Source organism: Cryptomeria japonica, chromosome 3, assembly GCF_030272615.1.
Source record: "Cryptomeria japonica chromosome 3, Sugi_1.0, whole genome shotgun sequence".
NCBI lineage: Eukaryota > Viridiplantae > Streptophyta > Pinopsida > Cupressales > Cupressaceae > Cryptomeria > Cryptomeria japonica.
This window is the reverse complement of record NC_081407.1, coordinates 152183666-152200897: the sequence shown is the minus strand read 5'-3', so window position 1 is coordinate 152200897 and position 17232 is coordinate 152183666. Positions and strand designations below refer to the sequence as shown.

The following is a 17232-nucleotide window of genomic DNA, read 5'->3' as shown; positions in this document are numbered from 1 at the left end:
AATATGGGTATTGGCTTTGATTTTCTCTTTACCATAGGCGATGACGTACTCCATCACAAAAGATAGTTTGCTGATCTTAATTTTATATTGCTGGTCGAACTTTTCTGTCGGGACGCCCCTTCCCTAGCTGCCTTGGAATGCGTGCATCTGATTTCAGACTTTGAAGTTGCAGGTTTGAGGTTCTAAAATGTTCGCTCATGTCATATTAGTCATTTTTTTTAATTTGGTGTGATTTCAAATAGATTTGAGTTAGTTATGAGCATTTTGGTGTTTTTGGTAGTGGCTGGTCTACGTGTGATTGACTTTCGGAATAAAGAACAACAGTAGTTGCTTTATGTTTGAGTTGGTTTTAGAGGTAGCTATCATTTGTGATCAACATTGTTCTTCTATTCTAATCATTTCTCTCTATATTATAAGGTTGAATAGTAGTACTATCAACCACTTCTGGATTGTAAAGCATACCCCGTTGAAAAGTGGAAGAGGCTGGTTTGCCGCCTACATTTGATATTTGTAATTCTATCCTCCTGCTGCATAAGCAGTCGAGTGATTTTTTTTTGTAATGGTCCTTCTGCTACATAAGCGGTTGAGTTGAGTTTGTTGTTTGTGTTCATCCTCCCGCTGAGATATGTGGTAGAGTGATTCATGCTTGGTTATGTTCTTGTTTCTCCTTGGCTGGTTTACCGCCGAGCTTTCTTGCTTCTATCCCGCTAGAGAGTGGAAGGGGCTGGCTTGCCGCCCATTATTGTAATCAGTACTTTCAGCAGTTTGCAACTAACGATCCCCTACTACCATATGCTCTCACCCTCCCAGTTTGGGCTCTCGGTGATCAAAAGGTGTAGGGTTTTTTCTAGTTGGTTTGGATTTCATTTCTCTAACCCTAACAAGTGTTGTTGTGCTTCTAATCTTGTTGAAAAATCAAAAAAATTGTTGGGGATATTATAGCCCTGCTAACAATCCTCGCATCCTGAAAGTACCCGCTTGATATAAGGAAGAAATGCACATAGTAGGTCCTTTGCCTTCTAACTCATTCTTAGATAAATCTGAAGCCTTTTTTGTCTCAGAATCCTCATGCTCAGTCTGCTGATCTGAAAAATCAGAATTATCATCATGTGCATAAACCCATTCCATTTGCTTGGCCTTGGCCTTAGGCCTCAGTGGACACTCATACTCGGGTGTGTAAGGTGCCTTAAACCAAAAACATAACTTTTTCCTTCTCAAATCATTCAAACTCTCCTGATTTTTGCCCATAGGAAATTTATTTTTAAAGTCTGATTTTTCTGGTCTTCTTGATGGAAATTTAATATCTTTGTTTGAAGAGGAAAACTTAGGTGGAAACTTGCTTCTAGGTGTAGCTAGTTCCATGCTTCATGTTTTTTTCATTGCTTCCATCAAGGAGGGTGGATCAAATGCCTTAATCCAACCTCTCAAGGGCTCCAACAATCCCTCTATGAATAAAATAACCAGTCTTCTCTCCAAAATGCTCAGCACCATCTCTTCAAGTCTCTGAAATTCCCCAATGTATGCCTCTAAGTTACCCACCTGTTTCAGCTGTGCCAACTCCCTGAAGTACATCTCAGGATCCTTACAATCAAACCAATCTATCAACTTGTCAGTGAACTCTGCATAGGTGGTGATGTGATTGTGACCTAGTGTGATTAAACCATGGTACCACCAATCATGAGCAGCACCCTCCAAATGCAGTGTAGCAAATCTAATGGCATCCTATTCAGGCATCGGTCTCAATGATAGATAGTTATCTAACTTTTGTACCCATGCTCTAGATGTACATTTGTCACTCCCATCAAAATACGGCATGGTAATCTTGCCAAGAGTCTGTTGATAATCAGTTCATGCTGGGGCATGATATTCATTTCTTCCACCATTTCTCCTGCTCCTTTGATTCATGAACTGATCAAAGGTCCAGTGTTCTCTCAAATCAGGAGGTAAGGTGGTATATTCCAAATATGCCTATCGTGCTTCATCTGCATACGGTACAAGGTCAGCAACATGTGGTTGCTCCTCACGTGGGGTGAAGGTAGGAAAAAGAGGTCTAGAGGCTGATCCTCTAGTTAAGGTATCACGCTGATTGACTGTTATATCTCTTCCAACGCCTTCCGCTTCATTGTTGCTGCCACTCCCACGAATACCACTACTTTCCCCTGAATTGTTTTGATGATTTGGTTTGGATCAGGTTACTGATTATTGTGTGACTGTTCCATTTTCCCTAGCAGCCGTGAGATCAAGTCAATCAAGGTGTCGAATTTCCTATCGATTCTGGCATCCTTATCTTCTTCTACCATGTTTGGAGCTCCCTTATCTTTTTCCCTTTCTCTCAAAACTTCTGAAAACGTTTCAACTTTAGGTACCTGTGGGTTATGATACTGCTGTCTTCTTTGTTCCCTGTTGTAATATCTAATATCTCTGTCACTCATCTAACAATTGCATCAAGCTAATCACAGGATGGCAGGATGTTGGCTTTGATACCACTATAAAGACCCCTTGTCTTCCAACCACTGAAATTTTAATGAATACTGGAGGTTTGCTGATTGTTTTTGGTTTTCTTTTGAGTTTTGTTATTTATTTATTTATGTGTTTTGAGGATATATGATAATGAAAAAGCAATGCACATAAACTTCAAATAAATTCTAAAACTACACTGATCAGACAATAATGTAGATAGGAATCATTAGTGTAACTTTATTTCATTGGTTTCTAGAATAATGATAGACACTTGCATACCAGTATGAAATCAGATTTTGACTTAATGCCTCCCAGTCGAAAAAGCAACTAGATATGAGGTGAAAATCACCATGTATTGATGAGTAATGATCATGCATGTAGTGCCAAAGTCTTCAATGCTGCTAGCCACCCTCTTCCTTGTCCAAACTGAAAATTATTGCAACTTCTATGTGGGAGATAGAACTGTTTATGCTTCCACGCCTTGTTTGCAGCAGTATGAACACCCAAAACCAGATCGTACAAGCTGGAAATGGGACCTAGAAACCCCTTTTTTGCTGCCTTAAGAACTCTCCAATGGAAATCTGAATTAAACTGATTAAAACCCTGAATTTCTTAATACCAATCTACTCAATAATGGCTCCTAGATGAAGCCAAACTCAGTGGGTATTTCACCAACTCATAAGGCTGTAACACTGAAGATTGTTTGTTCTCCAATGCCCTGTTTGCTGCAACTCAGAAGCCCTCGTCTCTGTTGCTCTCCAGAATGAAATTTCATCAAGTAGAATGCCAAGAATGAATGCTCAAGTTCGAACTTCTTGAATATATATGTGCTTCCCAAACAAGTTCGATTTCTCCCATAAAGCTCTTAATTTAACATTAAATGTTATAACTTGGCAATAATAATTAAATTCACCCACCTAGGGAAGAGTGCACATAAATTAATTAAATATTTTGGCCCCTTCTCATGACGTCTAGACCCTCACTTAAGTGATTTTATTATAAAGTTAATTTATAACTTTACGATAAGCCATTTAATGAAAAAATATTGATTTGGCCACAAAAATATTAATATCTCCCTAAGTACACAACATTTTAATATGTCGTCTGAAGCACGAGTCTCTTCTCCTAATTCCCCATGTGACCAAATACACTTTCTAAATATCGAAAGGGTCCATCACTATTACTTTTGACTTACCATAAATAGTAAGTATGGCAAACAAGGTCCAAATGATATCGAGCGAAGGCCAAATCCATAAATCTCTAAATGTTGGAGATGAAACAATCCTCAGGAGACCCTCTAACCATCCTCATTAGCCTATGAGGGCCACATTATAGGCTAATCCTCTACTACATTTGTCCGTTATGGAGAAGGGGACATTACAGTAATGTCCCCGCTTTGAAGAATTTATTGGCAAATAATAATAATAATAAAAAAATTAAAATTCACAAGAATAAAAAATAAAATTAAAATTAAAATATAAAAGAATATAATTGAAATTTAATTAAGTTAATGAATGATCAAAAGACATGGACTAAAAAGTTGTGACTCCCTCAACATGAGATATAAAAGGGAGAAGAGTACCTCATTTGAGAGGGGATAATTTTGGGAAACAGAAGTGCAGATCTGATTTGAATAAGAAGTGCAGATCTGATTGTGAAAGGTTGTGTCCCTTTCAAAGGGCAGAAATAATGAAGAGTTGCACTCTTTCAAAGGGTGCTAATGGCGAAAGGGTGTGTCTCTTGCCAAAGGGCATACATGATGAAGAGGTGTGACCTCTCCCTCACATTGAGAGATACAAAGGAAAAGAATCAAAAGCATCCAGTGACATCACCATCGATCAGATCAGATCAGAACTGTTATTAAGTTACAGGCAGTAACATCTTTGTTCTTGGTGGTATGCATGGTGATGTGCTTAATATGTATGCTTAATATATGATGCCTCATAATGTTCTTATGCAGAATTTAAAAGTAATATTAATATAGACTGCAATATGTATGACAGTGTAATAATGCCTTTCTATCACTAACTTTTCATAGGATTATTAAGTAAATTATATGATGGAGTCTGTAACACCTTTCAATCTCACCATCCAATTATGGAGGTAGAATACAAGGAAGCAAGAGAACTAGGCTCCAGCAGGTATGCCAACCCCAAGTGTGGGCCAAGAGGCCAAGTTGATGAGGTCCTTGGTGCTCTTGGGCTTGTTGGAGAGGGATAGACTTGAGGCGGCTTGTGTGATTCTCCTTGAGCTCCTTAATTGGGACAGGTGTAGGGAGAGAAAGGGTTGTTGAATCCTTCATATAAACTGGGCAATATATAAAGAATGTCGCATATATGATCTATCATAGCATAATGGAAATGTTGACTAAACTGTTGTAAGCTTTAGTTGACAATAGTGTCCCTCTATTCTATTTACTATGCACTAAAATTGTGATTCTAGGTCAGAATATATGAGGGTCCCATTAGGGGACATTACAACTATGTCATCCATGGTTGCTAGTGCTAGTGATGGTGTCTCCACATGAAAAAAATAAAAGGCTAGTGGTAGTGAGAAGTCATGGACAATTGCAGGTATTTTCGATAAAGCACAAGATGTGGCAATTGCCCAAAAAAATTTGTATGCCCATGCCATCCCATGTGGCACATCCTCTTTCAAACAAATGTTCAAAGATGCCTTCTATTGGTCCCCCATTTAAGCTTCTAGAGAACATAAACTATGCACTACCCTCCTTGATAAAGAATATTCTAAGGTGAACTTGGTGGAGGATATGAGGTAGACTTGGATTAGGACAGGTTGGTCTATTGACATAGATGCGAAGACCGATATTAGACATTGGTCACTCATCAACATCATAGTCATATGTGCAATTGACACTTATTTTCTTAGAGTTGTTGATTGTTTAGGAAAGTGCAAGGATGCGGACTTCCAAATGTTGGGGCCTCAAATGTTGTATAGGTGGTCACTAATTTGGCACTTGTGCAAATTAGCTAACATGAAGATGGAGGATGCTTACTAGCACATCTTTTAGTCCCCATGTTGTGTTAATGTATTGAATAATGCATTGAAAGACATACAAAAGATATATTGGATGAAGCAAGTGGTGACAAAAGCTAGAGATATTCAAGTGTTCATTTGCAACTACCACACCTCACTTCTCTTTAGGACTATTTCGAGGAAGGAGTTCCTCATACTTGCAAAAGCTAGATATGCCAATTTTTTCGTTTTTGTATGAGAGGATGCCTTATGTGCAAGATGCTCTACAATTGATGATGATTAATCCAAAGTGACGTAGATGGACTAATGCAAACATTGTTGAAGGAAAAGGTGTCAAATAAAAGATCCTTGATGACGATTGAATGTTCATAGTGAGGGAATAAATTTCTGATTTTTTATTAATTTATTAATGTTTGTAAATTAATAATCTTATTCGTTTTTTTATTAGCATTCACTCTTTGTCATTTGAGTCTTCTTCTTTTTTAAAATTTTTGTTTGTAAATATGTTTTCTCTTTCATCTCACCTATTGTAGATGTCATTAGATGTGTTGATACAAACTCTCCTAATCTTGAAGAAATTTATGAGACATTTGACAACATGCTTGGGTAGACGAAATAAGCAATTTGTGATAAAAACATTAATATGAATTATATGAGTAGCATATCAAGCCCATTATGATGAAGAGGTGTTACACTATAAACACCCTACTTCATATAGCAGCCTTTCCTCTAAATCCCAAATGGTATGCGCCTATGCTGGGAGGCTGCCTTGTTGTGATAAAAAAAGGTGAAAGAAGGATTAATGAAGGCCCTTCAAAAGATGTATTCAAGTTCGGAGTCAACTTTACTTCACACGCAATGGCTTGCATTTACTAATATTCACAATCCAATATTTAGAGATGATGCAGGAGCATCCTGCCAGTTGTGCCAAAATAAGAAAATGAAATCGATGCAAGAAAAGAAACAGTTGCTGAATTAAATAAAGACATGGTAGAGTAACGCATATGTGGAGGTGGGGAAGCTTCAAATTTAAAATTTGAAATTTGCTTTGGATGTCTTCTGACTGATTAGTTAAAGACACTTGAAATGGTTGTAGTGGAAGATAACGGATTTGAAAGAGTGGAGAGCCAAAAAGGGCATCGAAGGTGAATAGTAGGGTCAGATTCTGGACACGAAATAAATAAGGCTTGCAGCAAAATAAAGGTACAGTAATTTGGGGACTGAACATTGACAGAGGGCCATAAAGATTAGAATCAGCCCAAAAATAGATTTCAGTTTTTTTTTTAAATGATAGACAAGATTTAAAATTGAAGAGGTGGCGATAGCTTTTTTTTTTGGGGGTGGGGGGGGGGGGGGAAGAAGGCCATTGTGTGAGTGGCTCCGTAGAAGAGACTTCCCAATTTTGTCTGTGATGGCAGCGAAGGAGTGAGAGGAGGTGTGAGCAAAGGAAGAAGCTTCATGCTGTTTGGTGGAGAAATCAGTGTGGGGAAAAAAGATTGAAGTGCTACGCAGGAGTTGGGATTTGGACATTGTGATGCAGCATATATGAGACCTTGTATCGCATGTAGTGTAGGCAGAGGAGAAGATACATATGCGAGTGTGTTGGCGGATTAGATTAGAAAGAGATTTGTAGTGTTGAATAGAAAAGTGGCCGATGAAAGGCTACATTTTATACTCATTGATTTGATGAAGTAAAATTTATAGATTTGTTGAAGGGCTATGTTTTTATTTGTAAATATGAATCTCTATTTGAATTTGGTTTTGAGATTGTAGGTAGAGGTTGGTTTTCTTACTGCATCAAGAGAACTAGAGGTGAAAACAGATGGAGCTACATTAGCTCAAACTAAACCTATTTGATGGTGGACATGGCATGGCAAGGATACACCGAAGTTGAGGATGTTTGCCATTCACCTTGTCAATTCCTCTGTTGTGGATGTTTATGTTGTGCAAGCCACCAGCCTAATTGTGCAAGCTAACAAACTTGCCATGCAAGATGCCAAACACAAGCCTTATGTTGTGTAAGACAAATCTATTGTGTGGGGTAGATACTGAATTGACCAACGCATTCAATCTGCTGCATAAAGCGACCACCTTGATGCGCAATGTAACCAAGATGTTGTGCAAGACCCATCAGGTTGTCTATAACAGCAGCATTCCAAAATGGCTTGCGCTCCAAAACAAGATGTCAAAGAGTTTATGTATGTTGTCTTCACATGTTGATGTGATACTGTAATCTTTTTGTGATCAAATCTAATAGAAAAATCTTTCCAAACATTTTACAAACTCATTGGATATGTTGTATGATTATATTTTGCATGAAAGTTAAATAGAATTTTTTTTTGAGTGTCCTGCCTTTGCACTTAGTAAGAAATGATTCCTGGTCAACTCTTTGTGAGCCAAGCATTCTCACCAGTAAGCCAATGGCTAGTTGACAATACAGATGAGTTTTTTACAGTCCATGCGATAGCTGATAAGAACTTTTGAAGAAAACTGAGACCAGAAGCTTTTTAAAATATTTCCCTCCTGCTAAGATTTGTCTTTTATTTGCTAGGTGGGAAACCAGAAAGGAACACCATATATCGATGATTACTGCCATCCCTGTGTACCGAAGATATTGTGGAGCTACTAGTGTGACGGAACAACGTTCAAGCTGGTTGCCTACGACTCAACCACAGCCCTCAGGCATGTGAAGATTGTTTTTGTGAATATCACATCTTGAAATGAATTCTCCCAAAGCATTGTTTTGATCTACAATCTCCTGAATTAGGTCACGGATGCAAAGTTCTGTGTAATTGCGTCAATTCAAAAGCACAAGAAGCCCAACAAAGCAATTATGGCACAATCGGAACTTTGTAGAAATTAAGTAATTCAATTCACAATGTTTCCACATGTATATTAGAACTAAGTTGTTTAAATTTCAAGCCAAGCATAACAAGCTGAAGCAGGAAAAATGAAATCATTAAATACCTGTGCAAGCAAGTGACGTTTCGACATTCTACGGCCAAACACTCTGTTTCTTACTGCAGCACAACGGCAAGACAACAACGAGGAACCAAAGGCTTAGAAATGCCTGATATTTGGCATGGCGATTACAAATGAGTTTACTTTAATATCGGCTACAACTAATTTGTGCTGACTACTTTTGTGTGACAGACAATTATCATCAATTACCATAAATTCGGCACGAATTTTCGGTCATTTACGGTAAGTCACGGAGTATGATCTGACTCGAATATGGAAGCTGCAAGGCTATGTTTCTGCATTACGAACAAAGAATAAATATCCTGCCTGCATAGTTGCTTAGTATTGATCGAACAATCAGATCTTAAAAGTTATATTTAAATCACGGTGCAAGAACTCCACATATTTCCCAGAACCTCCTACCACAAAGATTTCATCATAACTGCACCTATTTTGTACGATTCATTGGATTTTAATAAGGTTCACAAGGTCAAATGAATGAAAGAATGAATGAAAGATTTTAATGACGTCTACGAGATTCAGGAGTTTATGGGATCGAGGATAGCATTCTTAATTAATCTTCAGATTTTTTTTCCTGTCTAATCTTCTACTACTGATTTTGACTAGGAGGCTGGCAGTCTATGTTGTTCAAATAATTGATGCATGTTGTCAACCTTTAATCCATTTTCATATTGAGTGCGGATGTTCTCATAAGTCGCGCACTTCATGATGTAGTGTCATTCTGTTTCTACAACCCCTTTATTGCAGAATATGCAAGTTCTTTCCTCCCATGCTTTTTTAGGTATCTTCCACGTACTGGTCTCGCATCTAAGGTGGTGTGACCCAGTTCTCAGTTGTCCAATTAGCATCCGCGTTTTACCTTTAATAGCCCCTAAATATGTTTTTTCACCGTGGTCTTTTGCTGGATAAAACTCTTTGATGTAGTATGTTTTTTTCCACCTAGCTTGCTTTGTCCGCATGGTAATACGAAAGTTTTCAATAAAATAACTTTTTATTTCACGAATGGTGTTAGGGAACTCATGCAAATCAATGTTCCACTTGTTCATCCAATTGTTGTTCTACTTCATCCAGGTTTTCTTCTTCTGATTTAGCATCTCTTCCACAACCATTTTAGGCCAGTGATGCTTATCCATATTCGCAACTTTCTTTAAATAACATATCAATCGGGCTATAGCCGAAGCTTCCAAAGGAAAAGTACCTACTTCAGCTAACAAAATTTCATACAGAATCGTGCTTTTAACTTTGAGATTGCTTGTTATTAAATGTTTCTAGATTCTTTCTAGTTGCCTCCAATTGCAGTTTGACATGTTGCTACCCCATACTTCACAACCATAGAGAATAATCGATGTGACTAGAAGACCAAAAAGGGTTTTCTTGGTTTTCCAATCTCAAAGTTCCGCTTTTCTACACCTATTTTGAAGTAAGTATGAGGCTTTCCAACCTCCTTGTATCCTTTTTGTCCTACAAGTCTCCCAACTGAGCTTGTAGTGAAAGTCGATCCCAAGGTACTTGTATTCTTTCACTATTTCCAATGGACTACCTTCAAAAAGAAAGGTAACTTGTTTGTCTTTTCTTTTTAATGAGAAAAACATGACTTTGGTCTTGGATATGTTCACTTGCATCCCAACCTCCTGACAAAGGCCTTCTAAAGCTTTCAAATGTTCTCTTAACCCATGAGCTGTTTTTGAAATTAGGATAAGATCATCAGCATACAAAAGGAGTTTCACCACATAACCTGCCAACTGAACACCCTCACCCTCTGTTTTGCTTAATCAAGCTTATAACTTGTCAATGTATAGCCCAAAAAGCGTGGGAGATAGAGGGCAGCCCTGTTTAACTCCAATATCACTGCCAAAACACTCTGACATGCCTTCACTTGTTCTGATTTTAGCTCTAGCCTTCTTATATAATCTATGAGTTGCAGCTCTATACCCATCTGGTATGTCTAGCTCTTCCATTCTATGCCATAGTTTATCTCTAGGTATCGTGTCAAAAGCTTTCTTAAAGTCCACAAAACAACAATAAGCTTCCTCACCTTGAGTGTTCCAGATTTTTCTATCAAGTGTCGAAGAGTGATGCAATGATCAATGGTAGAATGTCTTGCCCTGAAACATGCCTGCCCTTTAGCCCTTTTACCCTCCTTCTCTACCCAGCTGTTAATCCTATGTTCTAACATGCTCCCAAAGAGCTTGCCAAAAAGAGGATTGACCATAATCGTACGATAGTTAGAAGGGTTATCGATATCCCTGTTTTTAAAGAGAGGGATGACCACACTAGTTGTTCATTCCCCCAAGAATCCTTTCTTGAATGATGTTATTGAAAATTCTCCTATTATGAGGGGCGAGAATCTCGCTTCCCCATTTTAAGAATTCAGCTTGTAACCCATCTATGTCCTGTGCTTTACCACTTGCTAAATTCTTTATGTCTCAGTGAATATCCTTTGTTGTGAAAAGTTTCATTGAAGTGTTAACAACAGGTGGATAGTTTTTCTCATGAGTGCGTTCATAAAGGATCTTGGCATATTCCAACCATTGTGCATCCGTAATGCTATTTTCACTCTTATTTTTCTTTTGCTGCAACTCCTTCCAAAAACCTTGGGATTATGCCTTCCAAGAGAAATTAGTTCCTTCCTTCTTTCATGAACATATTTTTCCTTTTTTTATTGCACCAATTTTACATATTTTTTATTGCGCTCTTCGTCCATTTCACCCTCTTTTAGTGATCTCTTGGTTGCCTTACAATCTTCATCATACCACGGATTTGTCGGAAAAGTGTTTGCAGCCCTCGTCTTAGATTGAGATCTTTTGCATGACCTTAGAGCCTTGTGGAGTAATGGGATTAGTTGGCTGCGATGAATGTGGGCCCCTATCTTATTGGTCACCTTAACCTTTCTGTTATACTTCATATTGTGTAACTGTTGCTTAAGATCAGCACTAAATATTTCTTTATTCTTTTGATTTATAAGGATTTTTCCCTTGGAAGGGCCCATCTTTTGCATGCGGTGAACCTGCCCATTGTGTTGACTACATGGAGAAATGCCTAGTTTAACAAGAAGAGGTGAAGGATCCGATTTCAGCTCAATAGGGCAGTCCCCAATATCGAACTTCAACAATCTAGAAATAAAACTCTGTGAGCAAATCACGTAGTCTGCAACACTGAAGCCATTATAAGTATTGCATGTGATGCCCCCCGATCTTGGGCAATCTTTCATGCCATTGCAAATGACCAAGCCGAATAAACTACAAAGCAGTCTATGAAATCTAAGGACAACACATATCCCAAAAAAATAGGATATTACGACTTTAAACAATATGCAACCTCTTCTCAAGATTTATTCTTCTGCCATGAATTTTAATAAGTAGATTTGTCCTTTTTTCAAGTGTAAGTGATTAATTAATAAAAAAGTAATTAATTCCAAATTTTAAATAGATAAATCAATATAATATTTAGTTGAATTTTAAATAATGGTTTATATTAGCAATTGTATCTTTGTGTGTAATGGGTACACCTAAGAGGTGTGAAGGTCAATTAAGTCTTTTCTATGCATAATTTTTTGTAGTATATGAGATCAATTGGGGCCTACCAAAAGGCTCACATTATATTTTTAGTAGGGAGAGATAGAGGGGGTAAGGAGATAGAGATGGAGAGAATTGTGAAAGAGATAAATATATAGAGAGGGGGAGATAGAAAGAAATATGGAGAGATAGAGATAGATAGGAAAAGATATATAGATATAGAGGTCTATGAAGGAGATGGGGAGATAGAGGGAGAGATGGATGGATATAGGGAGACATGTCTAGAGATAAAAAGGAAGAGATGAAGATAGAATGAGAGAGGAAGATAAAAGTAGAAATGGAGATAGACCAAGGAAGATAGAGACAAATAGATAGAGAGAAAAGTAGTTTTCAATAATATATTATGCTCATTAATTTTATATTTTTATTTAATAATATATAATATATTATAGTAAATAAAAGATATGTATTATGTAATTAAATACTAAATAAAGATTAAACATATATTACATGTAAATTTCTTTATCTAACTTATTCTAAATAAATAAGCATATGATTTAATTAACAATAAACTAAATTAACCAAATTTACATAAAATAAATTTTATTATAATATACTTAAATTCTTTAAAATATTATCTTATGAACAAGTAATATTTTTTTCTTAAAACAAAGTATAAATACAAGTTGTAAAATAAATACTTATGACTTTATAGATGATTAACTTAAATAGTATTATATTTATAAATCTATTATAAAATACCAAAACATAAATTATATATATAATAAATATATAATCAAATAATATTAAATAAATATTAAATATAAATATAAATCTCCTATTATATAATTAACTTAAATATATAATATAAAATTGAAATTCAATTTAAATAGCTCAATGAAATGGCATGTTTTTCTATTTCTCTTGTACAATTTGAAAATTATTTTAAAAACTTTTGTGTAGAATGAAACCTCATAGAATTTGGACACTAGGTAATTTATAATATTTTTACATCTCTAGATTTGTATGTTTATATTTTTTATATGTTAGAAGTTTAATTTTTTTTAAAATATATATAACATATAAAAAAAGATTAACCATATCATTTTCATAATGAAATTTGAAACCAAGAAAAAAACACACAGCAAACTAGTAGAAGTGTTGAATGGTCAATTTATTTCTACTAGTGATACGAAAGGTAGTTCCATGAAGAGATGCATTTGCCAAGAACATTAGTGAATGTCAAAGTTAGAAAAGAGAGGTTAATTTACGGTCAATCACCACAGAGTGTCAATGATGTTCTCTAATACATTTATTAGCATTGTGTTCTTTTTGGTATTTGCATTGGTTGTATCTACTCATCTATTTTTGATATTAGTGAGTCAAAAAAGGGCGAATGAAAAATAGAGAAAAATCATTGGTCAAGATGACTTTAATCATCTTGCATCCTATTTCTCATAGTCTATGTTGTTGATCTTCAAAGTCAGTTGGTTCATCTCAGATAAGGAAACGTCTTTCATGTAATTATTGAGGATGTTAGGAATTTATTCATATAGTTTTAGAATTTTAGAATTTGATTGTATAAACACTTCAAAAATCATAATATGTTTGTTTTATATTAAGGTTTAGCTATATGAAAGTGAACTAACATATAAAATTGAACTTGGACATACAAAAGTGAGCTAGCTATAAGTTTGATAAATGAAATTTGCTTGCCTCACTTTGTTGTACATGTGTCTAAAGTGGGGCGGTGTCTACAAACACCATTTGGGAGCTTGCTAAGCATGTGGCAAGCTCTCCTTAGTTAAGCCCCTAGGTAGACTAATTCAATGGTGGTCTAGACTAATATCAATGACAACAAGGAAATAATTAGGATGCGTAAGATGATGTATATCAATGTATTCGATAATAATGTTGATATGGATGTATCATAAATGCTTCCTAATAATATTTTTTTTATAATCCCTAAATATTCTTCAATGATCTCAAAATGAATAATTGTAATGGTGAAATTTGCAAACTCAACCCCTTTTTACGTTATGTTTTGTTCCCACTTCAATTAGAATGTCTCCAAATGACATAGTCTTGCATTAAAGTTTAGCTCATGGCCTTATTTTATCTTGTCCCTACCATTATTCATCACCCAGATTAAACTCGATTCCTACATCTCCCATTTGTCAAAGTGTAGAATTAACCCAAGTTACTTGCTCAATCATAGATTTGGACCTCTGAATTGTAAAAAAATAAATCAAATTTAACCTTATAAACCTTTTCACTAGCCATTGTGAGTTGACCTAGCACATGACATGTATGTAGATTTACATGTTATATAGTATTTAAGGACATTTATCATTCATTTTGAGATTCTCAAAGAATAATTGGGGATTGTGAGAAAATATTATTAGAGAGCATTCATAATCCATCTTGTAAGGTGGTGAAATAGGGTATTCACTAGTTTAGCTATGCAGACAAGGAGTAAACCTATTTCACACAACGATTATATTGAAGGGAGATGAAATTAATGGATTCACCTCCAAAGGGTGCATGTTGATTGATTTTAGATGGCTCCCTTTGCGAGGGTTGAATTGGATATTGTAAAGATGAAAATTAAATGCTAGATCAAGGGCTAAAGATGGAAAATTGATGCAAATTAACATAAACACATAACTAAGATGAGGAAGATGAATGGAACCTATGACTGGAATCTGAGCTTGAAAAAGAAGGACAATGGAGCTCCACACAACCCTATCCCCAGCATGTTGGCTGCAAATGAAATTGACCTATTCAAAATCAAAATATTGCTCAAAATCTACCCCAAAAGTTTTGTCCAAAATACATCAAACAGAGGTGTGTAGAGTGACCCTATCCTCCACTTTTCACCCCTACAAAAGACAAATCTGATTGTCTCGGTTTACTCTACCTAATTCCATATTTATAGCTCTCAAACAATAACCTACACCTACAAAAGAGAGAATGATGTTGGGAATGGGCGTTTTCCTAGGTCAAACCCTAGATTTGGAATTAGCCCCTTGAAAGGAATTCAAATATTGAAGTAAATGTTGAATATTTTAACATAGATTTGGTGTAGATGATTATATGTTGATGATGTAATGCTCTTTGAATGTGATCACGAGTATTGATCCAATATGTAATGCTCTTTGAATGTGATCACAAGTATCGATCCAATAACATGACATGAATAACCTAATCATAAACGAATGCTTGCATGAATGTTGATGTAATTTTCTACTCCATGGTGTATAGAACTCAAAGAATGCTTGAAGGATATGGTGGGATGAAATGTTGCCCCGAGTCTCTATGAATGCTTGATGATTTGAGTGCTTGATAATAAATGCTTGTGATATAAATTATGGATGTGAAAATGTAATAAAAGAATCTCTTATATAGGGTTCTCAAGGTATTTCCCCGATTAGGCCGACCTCCAATGGTCAAATTGAGACATTGTGATTTGAAACCAACTAGCAAGAAACATACACGGACACCACTATCCTATAAAAAGGGCACCCTAGGCATCATTTTCCACCCAAAACAAGGTGAATAGGTCAAAGATAGGGTGCACATAGCCCAAGACAAAGGTTCAAACCACCATGTGAACATATAACATCATTTTTGAGGTAAATGGTCAAAAAAAGGCTTTGATGAGAGCTAAAATGGGTCATACTGAGGTAGGGGCACAAAAAGTGGTGTAAATTGTAAGCTTATAGTTTACAACACTACATTTAGCCCACATTTTATCAAAGTATGAGCCTATGTGCACACTCATGATAAAGTAGGAGAGAGAGAGAGAGAGAGAGAGAGAGAGAGAGAGAGAGAGCAACTGAGAGAAAGAATACAAGGAGATAAGACATCACTAAATTCAAGGGAACAAGCCCCCAAGCTTAAGATTTTAGTTCACACAATCACATGCAAGGACACACAAAACAAGACAAAAATAAACAAAAGGCAAAGAGACAAACAAAAATAAAAAAATGCACGAAAGGGGGTTAGTACTAAAAATAAAGGTTCCAAGTCAACTTGTTGAAGAGACCTCCATAATCAAAATGTCTCAACTGCTAATTTCATTCTCAAAATGGTATTGCAAGAGAACAAGTGGTCAGATGTGTTACCTCATTTCGCTTCCAGCTCAATCAGGTAGAGTTGGTACAACATTTACATTGAGAAATTAAAGGTACATATCTGATTATGCTAAGTGTTCATACGAGCAATAGATGATATCAAATGAATAACGGATTCAATGCAAGTGTTTTCAAAAAGAAGAGTTTACAACTGTGTATAAAAAAAAAATTGCTTTCATTATTCATAAATATCAAAAGTATTGTGTCCCACACAGGCCGTGGGAGTAACTGATTCAATGTATCATAAAAGAAAACTATACATTTGAAAATGAAGAACATGTTGGTTGAAAATTTTGTACACTTGGGGGAAATATACAAAATTGTGGTTTCAACCACAGCACACGAGTAAAAACTCTCCTAATTAAGGGAAGGCTCCCCCTATCTAACTAAAACTGAAATAAAAACAGGATGGGACAGCAGTCTTCCTTCTTTCTTCAAGAAAGACAATATCCTTTTCTCTTCATAGAAAAGGATAGCGATTGAAAATGAACAGCAGTAACTACTTTCAAGTGAAATGAGAGAAAGGAAATGAAGTTTCCTGAAAGCACAAAGACTTCCGTCACTTCTTTTGGGACGGGACAACAATATCAAGCTCAAAGACTTGACTATTGGAAGTCCTATCTACCCTTTGCTATACTAAATTTTTACAATGAATAAAAGATAACAGCTCAAAGACTAGAATAATTTATTCTTTTAACACAAAGACAAGAACTAATGCAAGCTCAAAGACTTGCTGCTATTTCTTATCAAACAGTAATTTTTCTCAAGAATAGACGCAAGCTCAAAGACTTGTTGCTCCTTCAAGAGAGTTTCCTATTTTAATTAATCTTCTCTACTTGCAGCTCAAAGACTTCAAATCAGATTGGGCTAAACTCCTTTAGAAACACTTGGCATAGAAGAAATAAAAGATTCAAACTCAAACATGTAGCTCAAAGACTCAAAACTTGAGTAATCCTTCTTTATTATTCTTCAAAAACTTTCAATCCACATACATAAGCTCAAAGACTTCTTGCTGTAAATTTGGCAGAGTTTTTGCTTGCTTTCCAAAAGATATATTTACAATGGACCTCTCAAGTATTTATAGAGGAGGAGCCTTGAGAAAAAGGTGGGAGGATCCTAACTAACTTGAGAGATTCTCTCAA

General features: G+C 35.9%; 1 protein-coding gene across 3 annotated transcripts in view; it reads right to left on the bottom strand.

Annotated features, from left to right (window-relative positions):
• LOC131067798 (probable NAD kinase 1) overlaps positions 1-8959 on the bottom strand; it is a 223324-nt gene extending 214365 nt beyond the window's left edge. The window contains exons 1-2 of one of the 3 annotated variants that reach the window (XM_058002958.2): positions 8629-8959; positions 8425-8477 (exon numbers count right to left, since the gene is read on the bottom strand). The gene's annotated coding sequence lies outside the window, so the exon portion shown is untranslated. Of the gene's footprint in view, positions 1-8424; positions 8528-8628 lie in introns of all 3 variants that reach the window. The other 2 variants (XM_058002956.2, XM_058002955.2) reach the window with 2 other exon arrangements.
• Positions 8960-17232: the final 8273 nt, after the last annotated feature.